The sequence below is a fragment of the Canis lupus genome, chromosome 7 (assembly GCF_048164855.1).
Source record: "Canis lupus baileyi chromosome 7, mCanLup2.hap1, whole genome shotgun sequence".
In the NCBI taxonomy this organism is placed as follows: Eukaryota; Metazoa; Chordata; class Mammalia; order Carnivora; family Canidae; genus Canis; species Canis lupus.
In genome coordinates, this window is record NC_132844.1 from 70,528,029 (window position 1) to 70,548,547 (window position 20,519).

The 20,519-nt window shown below is 37.1% G+C and overlaps 1 pseudogene; it reads right to left on the bottom strand.

The window, feature by feature from the left end:
• Nucleotides 1-17,256: 17,256 nt before the first annotated feature.
• On the bottom strand, nucleotides 17,257-17,956 carry LOC140636428 (putative high mobility group protein B1-like 1; annotated as a pseudogene).
• Between the last annotated feature and the right edge of the window lie 2,563 nt (nucleotides 17,957-20,519).

Sequence of the window (20,519 nt, forward strand, 5' to 3'; positions counted from 1 at the left end):
CTATTACCTCATCCAACATGTATGACTTTCAGCAAAAAATTACAAGGCATGCCAAAGGCAAAAACAAAACAACACACACAGACAGAAAACAATTGAAGAAGCAAATTCAGCATCAGAATGAAACTCAGATATGACACAGAAGTTGTAGTTATCAGGCAGGAAATTTAAAATGATTATGAATGATATGAAAAGGTCTCCACTAGAAATAAAAAAGGAAACATGCAAGACCAGATAAGCCACATAAGCAGACACAGAAATTTGACAGCATTTTTTTTTTGTCTGTGAACTCAAAATGGTCAAGAGAGAGTTAGTGACCCTGAAAAGAGATGAACAGAAATTTCCCAAACTAAAATGTTAAAAAAAAAAAGAAAGAATGACAAAAAGAGAACAAACTATAAACATTCAAAAACTATGGGACACTATCTAAAGATGTAACATCTGTGCAATTGGAATACCAGAAGAAGAGAGAAAGCAGAAGAAATATTTGAAATGATAATGGCTGAGAACATCCTAAACTATTTGACAGATATGGAAGCACAGATCCCAGAAGCTCAGAGAATACCAAAAAAGGATAAACACTAAAAGTATTACACCTAAGCACATTATATTCAAACTGCATGAAACCAAAGACAAATGGAAAATCTCAAAGGAAGTTACGGGAGAAAAACATATTGCCCATGGAGGGATGAAGATTAGAATTGCAGTCAACTTCTTGTCAGAAACCATGTAAGCAAGAAAAGGTAGAGAGTGAATTGGAATCCATCAGGGGAGTGGAATGAATTATATGCCCAGCAAAAACAGTGTGCTGAGTAAAAAAAGCCAGGTCACATGTGGTACAATGAAATTTATATAAAATATCTGGAATAGGTCAAGCCATACAGACAAGAAACAGATAAGTGGTTTCTGAGGGTTGAGGAAAGGAAGTAATGAAAAGTGACAGCTTCATAGGTGGGAAGTCTCCTTCAGGAGTGATAAAAATGTTTTACAATTAGATAGAAGTGATCGTTGCACAGCACTGTGAATGTAATAAATACCACTGAATCATATGCTTTATGTGACGTGGATTCCACCTCAATAAAAAATAACGTGAAGGAGAAATAAAGATTTATGTACAAAAACCAAAGGAATTCGTTGTTGGTGTACCTGGCCTGCAAGAAATGTGAAAAGGCAGAAGAAAAATGACATAGATCAGAAAAATAGGTCTGCATAAGAAAAGGAAAGAAGGTCAGAGAAAAAAAGCGAAAATAAAATTAAACTTTCTTTTTTCTTATTATTAATAGATATAAAGGTTAACCATTCGAAGCAATAATAACAGCAGTATTTTGGGTGTTTATAGCATATGGACAAATGAATGACAGGTATAAGGTATAAGAAAAGGTATAAGAAAAATTATTTGGGAATACTCTATTACAAAATATTCACATTATGTATGAAGTGGTATAGGGTTATTTGAGGTGAGCTTAGGTTATTTAAAAGTATATATTGCAAATTTCAGGTAAATCACTGAAAGGTTTTTAACAGAAGTACAACCGATATGCAAAAGGAGATGGTAACATAGAATCACATAAAAAGATCTGTCAAGACTAGAAAAGGTGAGGGATCCCTGGGTTAGCGCCTGCCTTTGGCCCGGGGCATGATCCTGGAGACCTGGGATTGAGTCCCACGTCGAGCTCCCTGTGTGGAGCCTGCTTCTCCCTGTGTCTCTGCCTCTCTCTCTCTCTCTCTCTCTCTGTCTCTCATGAATAAATAAATAAAATCTTAAAAAAAAAAAAAAGAAAAAAAGACTAGAAAAGGTGAGCAGGGAGCAGTGGGCATCAGCAGGGAACAGTGGGCAGCAGCATGCAGCAGCTCTTTCTACCCCCAGGTCCTGTCCCCATGCTTTAATAAAATCACTATTTTGCACTGAAAAAAAGAAAACCAAAAATAAGAAAACAGAAAAGGTAGAAAAGGGAGAAGGGAGATAAAAAAGAAAAAATACAACGAATAGAAAACAGTTACAAAGGTAGTAGATATTAATTTGACTCCATAAAAAAAATCATCTTAATCATGAATGGTTTAAATACACCGATTAAATGACTGTGATTGTCAGCATAGATAAAAAAGACAAGACCCAGCTCTAAATTGTCAATAAGAAACTCACTCTAAATTATAAAGACTCAGATACTTAGAAGTAAAGGGATAGAGAAAGATATATCATACTAACAGTAACTGTAAGAAAGCCGAAGTATTTATATTAATTTCAGTTGAAGTGTAATACATATAAAGGAGTTAATTCCCTAAGAAGACATAACAATCCTTGTATATAAGTGTTGAGTTGCTAAATTCTACACCTGAAATTAATATTATATTGTATATTAACTAACTAGAATTGTGGAGGCCGAGAAAAATTAAGGCCATCCCACCTAAAGTTTAGCATTAGCACAAGTACAGCCATCTTAGGCCCCTGTGAATAAGAGCTGAACTTTATGGGAAAAACTGCAGAATGTCCTCAATGTCCTCAGCAGGTAATCCCATATCAGAAAGACAACAGAGCCCACGCCCATGGTAGAAAGTCTCATATTAGAATGAAAACAGAGCTCAATGCCCTTGAAAGCCCCACATCAGAATGTAAACAGAACTTGGAGAAATTCTTCCACCCCTTCTGAAAATCCCCTACACCAGCCTATAAAAAACCCAGCTGGAACCCATTTCGAGGTCCAAGTCGGTGCTCCGCTGTGTCGGGTATACTTGGACCCAAGCTCCAGCTTGCTAATAAACCCTCGTGTGCTTGCATCGGTGTCGGCTCCTCGGTGGTTTCTCGGATTCGCAATCTTGGGCACAACAGAATCTAATTAAAAACTTCTGGAAAAACAACAACAATCCTAAACGTATATGTACCTACATCAGAATATCAGAGTACATGAAGCAAAAACTAATAGAACTGAAATGGAGAAATAGATAAATCGACTATTACAATTTGAATTTTAAACATCCTTATAATAGTCTCCTATTGCTGTTCTAACAAATTACCGCAAATTTAGTGTCTTAAAACTACACAAATTATCATATTAAAGTTCTGAAGTCTGGCAGATCTCACTGGGCTAAAACCAAGGTGTTGGGAGGATTCCATTATTTCCTTCTGGAAGCTCTATGGTAGAATCTGTTTCCCTCCCTTTCCAGTTTCTAAAGGCTGCTCATATTCTCTGGCTCATGGTCTCTATCCTTCATCTTCAAACCAGAAATGGCAGGTTGAATTCATCTCCTACTGCATCACTCTGACCTTTGTTTGATCTCCTTTTTTCACTTTTAAAGATCTTTATTATAATAGGCCCATTCAGATAATCTTGGATAATCTTCCTATCCTACAGTCAGCTGATTGACAACCTTATTTTTTTCTGCTATTAAGATAATCCCTATTTACTATGTAATATAACATAATCTTACAGATTCTGGGAATAAGGATGTAGATATCTTTAAGGGGCCATTATTCTGCCTATCATTCTCTGCTATCACTAATTGATAACTCCAGATTAAGACCAGGTGATCAAGATTAACGTCAAAAGTGTTGTCATGTTGACCACATGTACCCTTGACATGATGTGACTGTCTACACTCAATAGAGTGTGGGCTTCATCCCCAAAACACATAACTCTTGTCTAACCATTTAAGAAAAATGAAGACAAACCCTAATTGAAGGACATTCTATAAAATACTTTGTCAGAACTCTTCAAACCATCAAAGTAATTAAAAATAAATTATGAGAAATCATCATAGCCAAGAGTGGCCTAGGTTGACATGACAAATTAATGTAATATGGTATCTGGATAAAATACTAGAACAGAAAAAGAGAATTAGGTAAAAACTAAGGAAATCTGAATAAGGCATGAACTTCAGTTAATAATAATGCATCAACATTGGTTTATTAGTGTGAGTATAGCACTATGTAAAAATGTATAATATATAAATATATATAAAACGTATATCATTTTATACAAATGTTTAAAATGCTAATAGGGTAAACCAGGATGGAGTACATGGCAACACCTGCACTAACTCTGGGCTCTTCTATAAATCTAAAACCATTGTAAAATTGGGTGGGGGAATGGACAAAATAGGTGAAGGGGATTAAGAGGTACAAACTTCCAGTTACAAAATAGAATCATCACAGGGATGAGAAGTATAGCACAGGGAATATGGTTAATAATATTGTAATAATATATGATGACAGCAACTACCTTATTGTGGTGAGCATGGCATAATGTGTAGAATTGTCAAATCACTATGTTGTACACCTAAAACAAATATGTTATGTCAACTATACTTCAGTAAAAAGTCATTGTAAAAATTAATATAAATACACACATAGTGGAATCCACAATTTTTGAAATTCATTAACCTATTTATAAATTAAGAAAGAATTGATTAAAAATGGGAACAGTGAAAAGAAATATATATGCAATGTTATATATACATAACAATATATATACACTGAGACAAGGAGAAATCTTCACCAAGTAAATCTCTATGAAAAGATTATCTATAAAAGGACATGTTCTAATATGGGACTTTCTACCACTGGCTGGGCTCTGTTGTCTTTCTGACATGGGATTCCCTGCCAAGGACATTGAGGACATTCTGCAGTTTTTCCTGTAAAGTTCAGCTGTTATTCACAGGGGCCTAAGATGGCTGTACTTGTGCTAATGCTAAACTTTAGGTGGGATGGCCTTAATTTTTCTCGGCCTCCACAATAAACTGGAAAGGAAAGAATTTACTTCTGGGAAATGTTAGCTGAAAAGGGTTGTATTAAAGGATAGCACACAAACTACTTGGTAATTATAAAGCTAGATTCTCATGAACATGAGCAGTAATAAAACTCCTAGCCAACATGGGAGCTGTTTAGAGAAAACACCTGTATCACCAGTGTCTACGTTCCACTTGAGAGGAAAGCCTCTAATGTGGGAAAATTATAGCAAGCAAGGAGAATGTTCAAAGAGGGTGGAAAACCACAAATGACAACTGATGCTCCAAAGATTTAAGTGCAGAGCATTCAGAGAGTAAATTATCCTGCAAAAAAAATATAGAGAGAAGTGGAAGGTTGGCAGAAACGGTAACTTGAGAAAAGTTGAGGTATTTTAAAGAAGTATAAGGTATGATCTTAAGCAATTGCTGAAGTGTAAGAACAGATACATCATTTAGTATGATACCAGGAATAGTCTCCTTCTGGTGACCTAGAAGTTATGATATTGAACTTGGAAAAAAAGCAACTTTTATAGAATCATAAAGTAAATGTTTTCTGTCGGTACTCAGATTGGAGATAACCAATGAGCAAAAGGGAAAAGACTTGTGTGTACAAATATCAATATTAATACCCTTAACAATATAGAAGCTAAAGTGTAACTGGTATAACTGAGTTAAGATTGGACAAATACAGGGCACCTGGTTGGTTCAGTCAGTAGAACATGGGACTCGGGGGTCCCTGGGTGGCTCAGCGGTTCAGCACCTGCCTTTGGCCCAGGTCGCGTTCCTGGAGTCTTGGGATCGAGTCCCGCGTCGGGCTCCCGGCATGGAGCCTGCCTCCCCCTCTGCCTGTGACTCTGCCTCTCTCTCTCTCTATGTCTATCATAAACAAACAAACAAACAAAAAAGAACATGGGACTCGATCTTGGGGCCATGAGTTTGTGCCCCAAGTTGGGTGTAGAGATTATTAAAAGATAAATTAATTAATTTTTTAAAAAAGGACTGGACAAATACATTTGAGTGGGTGGTAGGGAGAATATGTGGAGAAAAGTGAGAAAGAGTGAATAGTCTGATAAAATGTATAATTCCCAGTGCACCAGAGTGTCTCAGGCCACTAAGAGCTCAACTCTTGGGGATCCCGGGGTGGCGCAGCGGTTTGGCGCCTGCCTTTGGCCCAGGGCGTGATCCTGGAGACCCGGGATCAAATCCCACGTCGGGCTCCCGGTGCGTGGAGCCTGCTTCTCCCTCTGCCTATGTCTCTGCCTCTCTCTCTCTCTCACTCTATCATAAATAAATTAAAAAAAAAAAAGAGAGAGAGCTCAACTCTTGATTTCAGCTCGGGTCATCATCTGAAATGGATCCCTGCGTTGGGCTCTGTGCTCAGTTCAATCTTAAATATATATATAAATCTTAAATATATATATATATATATAATTCCCAGCAATGCTTTTTAAAGCTAATACAATTTCTGTAGATGCTGCCCTCTCATGTTTGTGGAGTATACTGCAAGTAAGTCTAAGACCAGGCTGAGTATATAAAAAAAAGCTTCTGAAAACAAATCAAGAAGCAATAAGAGAGTCATTTCTAGTGTCTTTTAACCTTTTGAGCAATACTAGTAAAAAGCCAACTACTATAGTCATGTAAGGATATAGAGTATGCAATTATTTTTTTATTTATTTATTTAAAAGAGAAAGAGCACATAAGTAGGGGGGAGGGGCGGGAGAGAGAGAATCTTTTTTTTTTTTTTAAGATTTTATTTATTTATTCATGAGAGACACACAGAGGCAGAGACACAGGCAGAGGGAGAAGCAGGCTTCTGTGGGACTCAACCCCGGCACTCCAGGATCATGCCCTTGAACCAAAGGCAGCTGCTCAACTGCTGAGCCACCCAGGTATCCCAGAGAAAGAGAATCTTAAGAAGGCTCCATGCTCAGCTTGGAGCTTGCTGTCAGGCTTGATCTCATGACCCTGGGATCATAACATGAGACAAAATCAAGAGTCAATCAACTGACTGAGCCACCCAGATGCCCCTACAGTAATTTAAAATACATGTGTCATTTAAAATTTATAAATAAAATATGTGTTACCATGAAGAGGGAAAAATGCTTCTATAAAGAGTGGAGAAGAGAAAATCATGAAACTGGAGTGCATGGGAAGGAAATGCTTCATAGAAAGAGCTAATAGTTTTCTGTCTGGGGAAATGACAGGAAAGAGAAGACTAAGGGTGAAGAATAAGGGCTACCTCTTTTGCAAGAATTGAGAATTCTCCCTTGGTAAGGGCATAAATCATTGGTGGGCAAGAAATATCCCCATAATGGAAACAAGAATTAAAGTTATCCAATCTCACAGCCACATGTTGAAGCATTGTTTTTTAAGTGTGAAAAATATTGGAATCTCAAAAAACTACAGAGCCTAGGTGATTCATATATTAAATATGATAATTCTTTAACTTCTTTAAATTGAAGTTGAATACACAACTTAAGTTGAATACATTCAGCCGTATCCTTTTACAATGACAAGTATCATCTATGCCTTATGCACTTGGTAGAATTACATAGCAACTGCTGACACTTGAAAAGGCTGCCTGGAGCCTACACCATAATAATAATCCACACAATAAGACCCCTTGCTTTTGCCCCTAAAAAGTGGCCTCTCCTGGAACAATCCTTTTCTTTACTAATAACTTTCTTGCTCATACTCTCCTATAAAACGTGACATTTTATATAACTCCTTGAAGTATCTCTTGCTAGACGGAGCTGCTTGATTCATGAATTGTTTAATAGAGCTAATTAGGTCTTCAAATTTACCTTGTTGAATCTTGTTATTTATATTTAACAATATATTTATTTACTGTTATATTTAACAGTATAAAGCAGGACTTCTGTTAGTAGTAAATTCTCTGTGTATGTGCAAGACATACACAACAGTAATCAGTATACATTCCTGAAATAATGGAAGAAAACTGATGCTGGAAAAATTTGGTACTTTTTTTTTTTAAGATTTATTTATTTATTTGAGAAAAGAGAAATTAGGGGGAAAGGCAGAGATGGAAGGAGGGAGAAAATCTCAAGCAGACTCCACACTCAGAGCAGAGTGCAGTTCATGGCTTGATCTCATGACCCTGAGATGACCTGAGCCAAAATCAAGCCAGATATTGAACTAACTGAGCCACGCAGGTATCCCAAGTTTGGTGCTGTTAATAACAACTCTTAAATTAGGCATTTGAAAACAGAGTGCTAGAAGATGCTTTATTTGCCTAGGAAAAAGGAAGAGAGAAAAGAGGTGATACAACCATCTGTGACAAAAGTGATGCAAACTGGCTGGCTCCAAATGATGAGAGAGCAGAAGGCTAGTTGAAGACAAAGCACGAGCTGACACCCTGCAACCTCCTCCACTTCCCCCACACTGGGTGGGATATATGTGACATTCCTCCAGGAAACTTCCAACTATCTTGATGTTAATGCTTTGCTAGAGGGAAAAAATGTACTTAACTTGATAGTTGTAAGGCCTCTAGTACCTTAAGATCTGCTTTAGCATATGAAAGTCTTTTTGGACACTTCCTTTTTTTCTTACTTCCCCAACCTCATAGTATATAATCAGTTGCTCATCACAACCCCAGTGCAGCTCTATCTGCCCACTGTCTTGTCCCTGTGCTTTAGTAAAATCATCTTTTTGCATCAAAGACATCTCAAGAATTCCTTCTTGGCTGTTGGCTCCAGACCCCACCTATATCCCAAAAGTGCATTACAAGGGCCCAGAGGGGGTTCCTGCAGAACCAACTAAAAGAATCCTTGGCTTTGCACAGGATTGAAATCAAATGTGAACTGAAAGAAAGTGGGAGCCAAGTTTATTGAAGACATAGAGAGATAGAGCAGATGCAGAATGTTTGAGAGACTTAGAAAGCAGAAGAAGTCTCATCTTTGCTTGGGGCCCCAGTGTTTTTATTAAGGGTTATGGTCTGGTGTAACCTGTCTTCTCAGGCATCCAGAAGCTGCTTAAAACAAAGATTAGGGTTTAGGTGTCCTCAATAAGCTGCTTATGTCTGGGAACCAGGAGTCACGGTGAGTGGTCTGGAAAACGTAAATGACATTCCACCCAGTCACTCCTTAGATGTTATCTATTGTACTGAAAGACTCCAAAAATATCATTAACTCCTTGATCTTTGTAATGAGGACATATATTATCTGAACCATAAGGCATGTATAAGATGGGGGTGCAGGTAAAAAGTCTTTTTTTCATGGAGTCCCGTCTGTTTTCCTATCCCCAAAGGATAAACAAAGTCCCCAGTGAGAACATGTAAGAAAGAAAAGGATTCAGCAGGGTTCAAAGAGTAATGTTTTGACTAAAAAAATAAAGTTTATATATACACCATGGCCAATGTGGAAGAAAGTAGGGTGAGATTTTTCTAACATTCCATAATTGGTATTTTCTACTCCTATATCTTAAAATAAATATGTGTTATATTTGCACACCAACCATCCTCTCCCAATTTTTTTGCCTGAGAACCCCAAAATTCTTTTGAGAAACGATGTCTTCCTATTTTTCCGTAAATGACTTTTGAGTGAGGCTCCAAATCCTGGACTATGGGTTAAATAGGTGATTAAGGCTGAGCCGGTTCACATATCAAATCTCTTCAGCCACAATAATTGTTTTGGGAAGAAGTATGCTACCCAAGTTGATCCATTTAGAGGGAATCTCTGGACTTACAAAACCTACCAAGAGGGAAAGCTCTGTATCTTTTATTTGGCTTAAATCTTTTAAGATATGAGCTTGGCAATACTGTGGATAACTGTAAAGATGGATCCTACCTCAATTTGAAGTTAATTTGAAGCATGGCAGAGCCAAGAGATGGAGGTGTGGCCTTGTTATTATGCCATTTCTGGAAGGCATTTCTTTTCTGTCAGAGAAGATACTGAATTCATTTTTTTTCATAAATTAGATTTATCATCATTTTAAAAATACAAATCTCTAACATATATATTGCTATTATTTATTATTGTTGAATACTTAATACATGGAAAATAATCTTTGGTGACAACAAGGATTTTTTTTTTCCTTCTGCTTTTTTTAGGCAACCTATGCCATTGTTTATGGCAAATGCTGCCAGTGATATATAAATCTACACTCTGAAGTCAATTTTATATTTCATATCCTATATGCAAGGGCATCCCGCTGTCCTTTCTATTTTTTTTTATTTTAATTCCAATAAAGTCAATATACAGTGTTATGTTAGTTTCAGGTATAAAATATTCCACTGTCCTCTTGATTTTGTATATCAAAACTATAATCTCAACATCTAGATTTATTTGTAAAAATTACATTCATTCCTGAAATATTGTTTGTGTTGTTGGATATCTGTCTAGAATCATGTAATATGTACTGTTTTGAACAAGATTTTGGCTGGTTTAAAAGAAAAAAAAAAGATGAACTGTGCAATAATTTTTTTTGGTGAGAATGTCTTGGTTGATTTATAAAGTTAATCATTAATTCATTTACTCTAAAAGAGCTACACAGATGAACCAAGGATACATAGCTATAAAATTGAAAACCTTTGCATTAATAATAAAGTTAGGGAGGAACCAAAGATAAGAGCAACATAATTTGTCCATAAATTAATCCTAGGGCTTTCTTGGTGTCAGATTATACAAATGGCATTTATATGCATTTTCCAACAACTGCTTACAAAAATGTCTTAGTAGTTTGTGATAGTTAAACATCAAGGGAAGCAATATGCTGAAGAGGCTAGTAGCAAGAGAAAAGAAGGAACTGTTTCAGGCGTGATCATGTTCCCTGACAGGTAAGGAAAGGGGTCTTACTAGGTGGATTGCCTCATCTTCCTTTGGGAGATGGAGGGCCCTTGTGACAAATCACCTCATTGGTGCTGACCAGAAAATTCTAGATGGATTGGGTTAAAATTCTACTCCTGGCAAGTTGAAACTGCAATTAAGTCTTGGTTTGCTCTCCTGGGGGCAAGTGACTCCATCTTGGGCCTGGCTTTCTGGTTAACACCAGTATCCTCTGACAATTAATAATCAAAACCCAAACTATATTGAGTGTTTTCATAGTGCCCAGTTAACATTATACTAAATTTCATGTACAACATCTTATTAGATCTTACAATTGTGGAGGCCGAGCAAATTAAGGCCATTCCGCCTCAAGTTCAGCATTAGCACAAGTACAGCCATCTCAGGCCCCTGTGAATAAGAGCTGAACTTTACCCTACTTCAGTTACAGGAAAAACCACAGAACGCCCTTGAAAGCCCCATATCAGAATGAAAACAGAGCTTAAGAAATTCCTCCACTCCTTCTGGAAATCCCCTAGACCAGCCCATAAAAACCCAGCTGGAACCCACCTGGGGGTCCATGTCCCTGCTCCGCTGTGTCAGGTATACTTGGACCCCAGCTGGAGCTTGCTAATAAACCCTCATGCACTTGCATCGGTGTCGGCTCCTTAGTGGTTTCTCGGATTCGCAATCTTGGGCACAACAACAATACCTTGTGAAGTTGATATCATGTTCATTTTAAAGGTGAAGAGAGCAAGACTTAAAATGTATAAACTGGAAAATGGTAAATCTAGACTTCAAACTCTAACTAGTTCAGCTCCAGTGTTCACTACCCACTACAGTGAGAATGTTTGAAACACAGGATATGAAACTGTCCTGACACTAGTAATCCCAAATGTCAGGATGCAGTGCAGACAAATATTTTTTTTTGGCCATTGCCATGTACATCCCCTATATTGCAGTCTTCTTTATTGAGGGTATCTATGACCATCTATGCACTGCCCCTCCCATACTCAAGCATTCATTGTGGACTATTAAAAACAAAATAAAAAACACCAGAAGTTACCTCTTATTAAATAATAACAGAGGCTGCATTCATAATTTTGGAAAACCCACTAAGGATAAAATCAAGCCATTTGTTTTGGAGATTTTAAAATGGTACCTAAGACACAAGTAGCCTAGGTGCTGGAGTTAGAATTCCTCCTTCTCCTCCTCTTCATTCTTTCTTCTCCTCCTCCTTCTTCTAGAAATGCTTCTGTGAGCTCACAGACAGACACAAAAAGGATGTCTAAAATGTTCAGCAACCTATATTTCAGATCACAACTTTTAAAATCCCACAACTTGGATGTAGAGATGAAATTTAAATGGTTATCATAGATCTGAGATGTTGAGAAGATTTTTCTAAAGATTACAAGTTGAAATGGAAACCTAGATACTCCAAAATACTGAGCTTTACAGAATATTTAAAGTCAGAATCAATGAGAGTTCTGATCAGATTATCCAAATGAATTTATAAATTTACATGCCAGAATGAGAGGTAGAGCTCACGATTCTCTAATTTATCTACAAGCAATTCAGAAAAAAAAATTAAATAGACTAGTTAATATAACAGATATAAATGATGTAAAATTTGGGATTCAGGAGTGAACAGTCAAGAAAGAAATCTTGACATGTTTTTGGTGCAAAAAAAAAAAGTGGTTTTATTAAAGCATGAGGAATGGGACCCATGGGCAGAAAGAGCTGCACTGGGATTGTGAGGAGTGGTTGATTATACACTTTCAAGTTGGGAGGGGATTAGGGTATAGTGTTAAGTCTCTAAGGAATTTGGAAGCAAAGTTTCCAGGACCTTGAGGGTCATCTACTACTGTCTAGTAAAACCTTAGTCATGCGACCCTTCAGATGCATATCAGTGGGCCATATGTTTAGGGGATGGTAGCTAACATATATCTTGGTAGAGTAGAGATAAAGGAAGTTTCCAAAGAGAATTTTACAGGATCCTGGAGGTCCAGCTAATGTCAAGCTAAGGTTTTCTTTTGTCTCTGGCATTGTATTAACATGAAGGCAGTTGGGCTCCTGGAGGAAGATCACCTGGCCTGTCCTAAGTGCTTGTCAATGGGCTGGCTCTAAGTTACAATGCAGTTTAATTTTTTCTGTATTTCTTTTGCCTTTGTTTTCCACATCATAAGGAAATGTGCTCTGGCTTCTCTACATTTATAAGATGGCTAGAAATTTTATTTGTTGTAATTACAGAGTAATGACCTTCAATTTCTTCATAAGCAAGCTCTTACTCTTATAATTTCATTTCAAAGATCACCCTTGCCTAATATATTCTTTGAAATCAGAGTATTTAGAAGATAAAGAAAATGAAATAACACTTTCAAGATAGAACCAAAGGATTCTACCATAGCTTTACTCCAAGGCCAGTTATACTGTAATTTCCTGTATGATTTTTAGTGACATTCAAGTTTTATGAGGCACCTCAGTATCTTTACACTCATGAAGATAGTGATATTGATAAAGAACACTCAATGCATTGTGGGTGAAACTCTTAATGAGAATAACAGAGTTCAAGTATTTCCTGTCTTTGCCCATTGTGGTGGGTGTGATTAGAGAGTCCTTGAACAATGTACTCCCTTCCACCTCACTCTGCCTTGAAGACTCAGCATGAGCTACTAGATAAGAAATAGGAGACATGGAGATGTCAGCATAGGCTTGTGGGTCTTAATCCTGGGTGCATTGTATAATCATTTGAGAATATCATTTAAATTACTGATTGATAACTCTACCTTCTGTTCTTCTCCTCCACTACCAAGAAATTTCTATTTGATTAGTCTGAGGTGGAATCCTAGTAATGATACTTTTTGTGAAGCTCTTCAGGTAAACCTAGCAGGAAGTTGGAATTGAGTATTACTGATCAAGAAGTAGGGTTAATATTTCAAACCAGTTGAGTAGCCAAATGGATTTTCATGCCAGTCTTTATTGTGCTGTGCCACATAACCAAGGACAATGAGAATCTGTACGTGGTTTGCTGGCTAACCAAAAAGTTTTAGATTTTTTGTATTTTTACTAAGCAGAATTTGGGATTGCTTTTATATTTTTTAAAAAAGACTTTATTTATTTATTCATTAGAGAGAGAGAGAGAGACGGGCAGAGACATAGGCAGATGGAGAAGCCGGCTCCATGCAGGGAGCCTGATCTGGGACTCAATCCTGGGTCTCTGGGATCACACCCTGAGCTGAAGGTAGACACTCATCTGCTAAGCCACCCAGGCATCCTTAATTTTATACTTTTGGTGGTTGTGATACAAAAGAAGTCTGCAGTTCTTTTCCTAACCCTATTTCCTCTGCCTGCTTTCTCATTCCACCCGAGGCAGTTAAGAGATGCTATGAATTACTCTAATTCAAGAATAATAGGATAGAATAGGGACTTCCTGTATTAGGATTATTCCTGGTCTTTCCATGAGACTGGGGAAAAGAGGAGAAAATAAAGCTTCTTTTCATAAATCTGGACAGGTGAGAAAGTTCGAAGAAGTTAAGGCTCCAGTTGTTACTACCTAAGATTGAGGCAAGTAGCATAGATAAGTTCTGCTTTAGGCTTTGGGTGAACATTTTTGGAAAATAACACTGGTAAGGACATTTCCCCTGGGCAAGTTTTCTCTCCCCATCAATGGGCTAAATAGAGACCTTAAAAGGAAAAGGGTAAAATTCCCTTTTTCTTTCAGGTATTGTCAAGAGACTTAAAACCTCTCCCATACTTTTGATTGCCAGTTTACATGGGGTAAAGTACATGATTATGCTATTCAAAATTACCCTGTGCCTAGACCCAAGGCATCTAGACCCAGGATAGAAGAAGGTTCAGAGCAGAAATACATAATAGTTCTATAAGAAGTTGGTGTCTTCAGTTTCTCCTTCTCATTTTATTCCCATTATTGACTTATGCTTTTGGACAGTCAGGTAGAACAAGGGTAACTGGCATTTGTGGATGCAAAATCTCACATGGAAATTACTAGTTCTCTATAATAGAGTAAATGTCTATGAATTATCAATTAAACTTCGAGCTAGGATAATACCATGCTGAGCAGCATTTTGAAAACAGCAGCCAGATTCTTAGAGGAGACAGGGACTAATTTTGAGGGTCAAGGCAGGCTATTCTGCATCTTCAAATATGTAATGTAACCAACCTTAAAGACACGACATATAAAGTGAAAAACTGCTACATTTAAAGAAAAACTGGATGAATTCTGGAAATCAGCATGCATTTCTGAGGCCATGGTAGTAAGTGAGTAACTGTAATCCACATTTTCTGATAGAGTCCCAGTGAATTAGCTATTTAGTACTGTATAAAAAATTACCCCAAAATTCAGTGGCTTAAAGCAATAAATAAATGTATATTATTTCTTAGGTCAGAAAGTGGGGAGCAGTTTAGCTGAGTAGTTTGGCTTAGTCTGCATAATGTTGCAGTCAAGGTTTGGCTAAAGCTGCAGTCATCTGAAGGCTTGACTGGGGCTGGTGGATCTACTTGCAAGAAAATTCATTCATATGGCTGTTGACTGGAGAACTCAGTTCCTCATCATGCAGCTGAACAAGTGATGAGAGAAAGAAAGGGATGGGAGCTGCAATGTCTTCCATAGCCTGTTCCTGGGATTGATATACCATCACTTCTGCTGTTTCAGTTGATCATGGTGATGTCTAGGCCAATTCTGATAAAATGTGGGAGAGGACTGTACAAGAGTTAATTACTGGAGGTTGAGAGACATTGGGGATCCTTGTGGAGACTGGTTATCATATCCTCCTAGAAAGCAAAACATTTTCATTATTTGCTCCCCCAGTACTGACAGTGCTTTGCTTTTTTTTTTTTTCTCTTAAATCAACCTTTTTCTCCCTGTTTCTATATTTCTATCTCACATAAAATAGAGGGACCATCATATTTTCCATATTTCCTACTGCTATAGGAATATGTAGTAAAATAGGATTTTCTTCTTTTGAAAACATGATATTCCTAGGAGAGAATTTTAGGGCTTTTGTTCCATATTTGTGAGCAAAATATTCAAAGATATGATACTGAAGACATTGTGGATATATGAAGGCATGGTTACAATGAAAGGATGAAAAATAATTTTCTTCTCTCTCTTCCAACTCATACATTAATGTCATAAAATGATAAATGTATCTTCCTTACAATTCAATAGTCTTAAACGTCTAGTAGGATTGTCTAGGGTTACTTCCCTCATACTAAAAATTGTTGAAATACCTCTTTTTGTAATGATTGAGGTATAATTTGCAGACATATATTTTTATAAGCCCAGCTTTCAAGTATAAACTTTGACATATGTTGACAAATGTACACACCCAAATAATCCATATTCCAATCAAGATATAGAATATCAATTTTCCCCCAGGCAATCGGATCTAATTTCTTTTTTTTTTTCAGATCTAATTTCTATCACCAACGTTTTAGTTTTGCCTTTTCAAGAACTTATAAACTGTAATAATACACTATTGTATTTAATTTCTGTCACTCAACATAATGTTGTTGAGACCATGTATATGGTATAAACTATTGTATATGTCAATAGTTTATTCCTTTTATATTTTTCAGTTGAGTTCTATTGCATGAATATGCTACAATTTTCCCACTTATTTTCCTGCTGATGGGAATTTGGGATGTTTCTAGGTTTGGGCTATTATGAATAAAGTTGCCAAAAACATTCACTTTAAAGTCTATTGTGGACACATTTCATTTATTTTATAATTTTATTTTCATTCCTTGTCATTTATTGTCAAAAAAACAACATGATCTAGGATCATATAATTTTTGTTACTTGTGTATTATTTGTTTTCAATTTTGTTTTTGCTTTATTCTGTTAATATAGTGAATTAAACTGTAATTTTTCTTTATGTATTACAGTTTTTATTTATTATTGGCTTTGACATTCTACTATTTTAATTAGATTTTTCATCTGTGCAACCCATTCTGTGAGTTGTCTTTTCATTCTCTTGATTGTGTCTTTTGATGTATTAAAATAGTCTAATTTATGTAATTGTTCTCAAGGAAGACGAGGGTTGTTCCCTGTGCTGTTGATATGATATTGAAGAAACCACTGCCAAATCCAAGTTCATGAAGATTTTATCTTCTTTTCTTTCAATAGTTTCATGGTTTTAACTCTTAAATTTAGGTTTTTGGTACACTTTGATTTAATTTTTTAATGGTGTATGGTAGAGGTCCAACTTCATTCTTTTGCTAATGGATGTCGAATATTCACAACACCCTTTGGTAAAAAGACTATTCTTTTTACATTGAATGGTCTGGGCAACCTTATTGAAAATTATTTTGCCATATATGTAAGAGGTTACTCCTGGACTCTGTTCTTGTTTATTACTCTATATGTTTATCCTTATGCCAATACCACTCTGTTTTGATTACTATGGCTCTGTGGTGAGATTTTAAATTATGAAGTGTGAATCCACCATCTTTGTGAGTTTTTTTATATTAAAAATTGTATTTATTTAGAAATTTAAGGCTGTGTAAGATATGTTTTTAAACTGTACAGTGTCTTTTTGCCGTTAACACACTACCAAATGTGTCTTTAGAGAGCTCTGTCCTGTGATATTTTAGTAGTCACTAACCTTGTCTGGTACAGTATGGGGGTTGTAAATTGGCATGGAAATTCAAGCCAGGTTCTTGTTGGTACACAGCACAAATTAATTATATATGACATAGTCGTTTCCATCATCAGTTGTCTCTGATGCAACTTATATTAAATAATTGTTCTGTTAACTGAATGCCACTCTGTATCCTCTTCCTTCTTTTTCTTGCTTTATACAGCCTTGATGACTTCCTTTTTTGCTGCATCAGGCTTTCCTTTAGCTTGCTATGCAACAATATCCTTTTAGTATTTTTCCTTAGCAGTTAGCAATTAACAGCTTAGCAGTTCCTTTTATAAGACTGCTTGTCATCTGCAGCAGTGCTATTCCACATCTCTCACAGTTTCTTTGCATCATTACCAATGAATAGATCAGGATGTCCTTTGATATTTGAGTGATACTCAGAAAAAAAAACAGGAACAGGAAAAAGGCTGAGGGAGGCCTCTTGACTGAATTGGGATCCTTGAACTTCCTTTTTGTTTCTCCTTTAGAGGAGATATAAGTTTTAATTTCTCTTTCATAATGGGGCTTATCTGCCTTTGCCATGTCTTCAAATTTTCCTTTCTCTTTAGCAGACATGATCTTCCACTTCTCTGAGCACTTCTTTAAAAACTCTGAGAAGTTGACTGAAGTATCTAGGTGCTTCTTGTGCTCCTCCTGGCAAGTTTGGACAAAGAATGTGTATGATGACATTATCCTCTCAGCTTCTTAGGATCCCCTCTGCACGTGTTTAATTATTGTCTCAGTGAGGAATAGAACTGCCCACTGCCATCTGGCTCTCACTTGCCCTGGAACTGTCTCTCTGGAGCTCATTGCACTGCAATGTCTGTGAGAGTGGGAGCCAGACACAGTATCTTTGTTATTTTTTTTCTTTTTATTTATTATTTATTTATTTATTTATTTATTTATTTATTTATTTATTTATTTTTTTATTGGTGTTCAATTTACTAAAATACAGAATAACCCCCAGTGCCCGTCACCCATTCACTCCCACCCCCCGCCTTCCTCCCCTTCCAACACCCCTAGTTCGTTTCCCAGAGTTAGCAGTCTTTACGTTCTGTCTCCCTTTCTGATATTTCCCACACATTTCTTCCCCCTTCCCTTATATTCCCTTTCGCTATTATTTATACTCCCCAAATGAATGAGAACATATAATGTTTGTCCTTCTCCGACTGGCTTACTTCACTCAGCATAATACCCTCCAGTTCCATCCACGTTGAAGCAAATGGTGAGTATTTGTCATTTCTAATAGCTGAGTAATATTCCATTGTATACATAAACCACATCTTCTTTATCCATTCATCTTTCGTTGGACACCAGGCTCCTTCCACAGTTTGGCTATCGTGGCCATTGCTGCTATAAACATTGGGGTGCAGGTGTCCCGGCGTTTCACTGCATCTGTATCTTTGGGGTAAATCCCCAGCAGTGCAATTGCTGGGTCGTAGGGCAGGTATATTTTTAACTGTTTGAGGAACCTCCACACAGTTTTCCAGAGTGGCTGCACCAGTTCACATTCCCACCAACAGTGTATGAGGGTTCCCTATTCTCCACATCCTCTCCAACATTTGTAGTTTCCTGCCTTGTTAATTTTCCCCATTCTCACTGGTGTGAGGTGGTATCTCATTGTGGTTTTGATTTGTATTTCCCTGATGGCAAGTGATGCAGAGCATTTTCTCATGTGCATGTTGGCCATGTCTATGTCTTCCTCTGTGAGATTTCTGTTCATGTCTTTTGCCCATTTCATGATTGGATTGTTTGTTTCTTTGCTGTTGAGTTTAATAAGTTCTTTATAGATCTTGGAAACTAGCCCTTTATCTGATATGTCATTTGCAAATATCTTCTCCCATTCTGTAGGTTGTCTTTGAGTTTTGTTGACTGTATCCTTTGCTGTGCAAAAGCTTCTTATCTTGATGAAGTCCCAATAGTTCATTTTTGCTTTTGTTTCTTTTGCCTTCGTGGATGTATCTTGCAAGAAGTTACTATGGCCGATTCAAAAAGGGTGTTGCCTGTGTTCTTCTCTAGGATTTTGATGGAATCTTGTCTCACATTTAGATCTTTCATCCATTTTGAGTTTATCTTTGTGTCTGGTGCAAAGAGTGGTCTAGTTTCATTCTTCTGCATGTGGATGTCCAATTTTCCCAGCACCATTTATTGAAGAGACTGTCTTTCTTCCAATGGATAGTCTTTCCTCCTTTATCGAATATTAGTTGACCATAAAGTTCAGGGTCCACTTCTGGATTCTCTATTCTGTTCCACTGATCTATGTGTCTGTTTTTGTGCCAGTACCACACTGTCTTGATGACCACAGCTTTGAAGTACAATCTGAAATCTGGCATTGTGATGCCCCCACATATGGTTTTCTTTTTTAAAATTCCCCTGGCTATTCGGGGTCTTTTCTGATTCCACACAAATCTTAAAATAATTTGCTCTAACTCTCTGAAGAAAGTCCATGGTATTTTGATAGGGATTGCATTAAACGTGTAAATTGCCCTGGGTAACCTTGACATTTTCACAATATTAATTCTGCCAATCCATGGGCATGGAATATTTTTCCATCTCTTTGTGTCTTCCTCAATTTCTTTCAGAAGTGTTCTATAGTTTTGAGGGTATAGATCCTTTACATCTTTGGTGAGGTTTATTCCTAGGTATCTTATGCTTTTGGGTGCAATTGTAAATGGGATTGACTCCTTAATTTCTCTTTCTTCAGTCTCATTGTTAGTGTATAGAAATGCCACTGACTTCTGGGCATTGATTTTGTATCCTGCCACGCTACCGAATTGCTGTATGAGTTCTAGCAATCTTGGGGTGGAGACTTTTGGGTTTTCTATGTAGAGTATCATGTCATCGGCGAAGAGGGAGAGTTTGACTTCTTCTTTGCCAATTTGAATGCCTTTAATGTCTTTTTGTTGTCTGATTGCTGAGGCTAGGACTTCCAGTACTATGTTGAACAGCAGTGGTGAGAGTGGACATCCCTGTCTTGTTCCTGATCTTAGGGGAAAGGCTCCCAGTGCTTCCCCATTGAGAATGATATTTGCTGTGGGCTTTTCATAGATGGCTTTTAAGATGTCGAGGAATGTTCCCTCTATCCCTACACTCTGAAGAGTTTTGATCAGGAATGGATGCTGTATTTTGTCAAATGCTTTCTCTGCATCCAATGAGAGGATCATATGGTTCTTGATTTTTCTCTTGCTGATATGATGAATCACATTGATTGTTTTACGGGTGTTGAACCAGCCTTGTGTCCCAGGGATAAATCCTACTTGATCATGGTGAATAATTTTTTTAATGTACTGTTGGATCCTATTGGCCAGTATCCTGTTGAGAATTTTTGCATCCATGTTCATCAGGGATATTGGTCTGTAATTCTCCTTTTTGG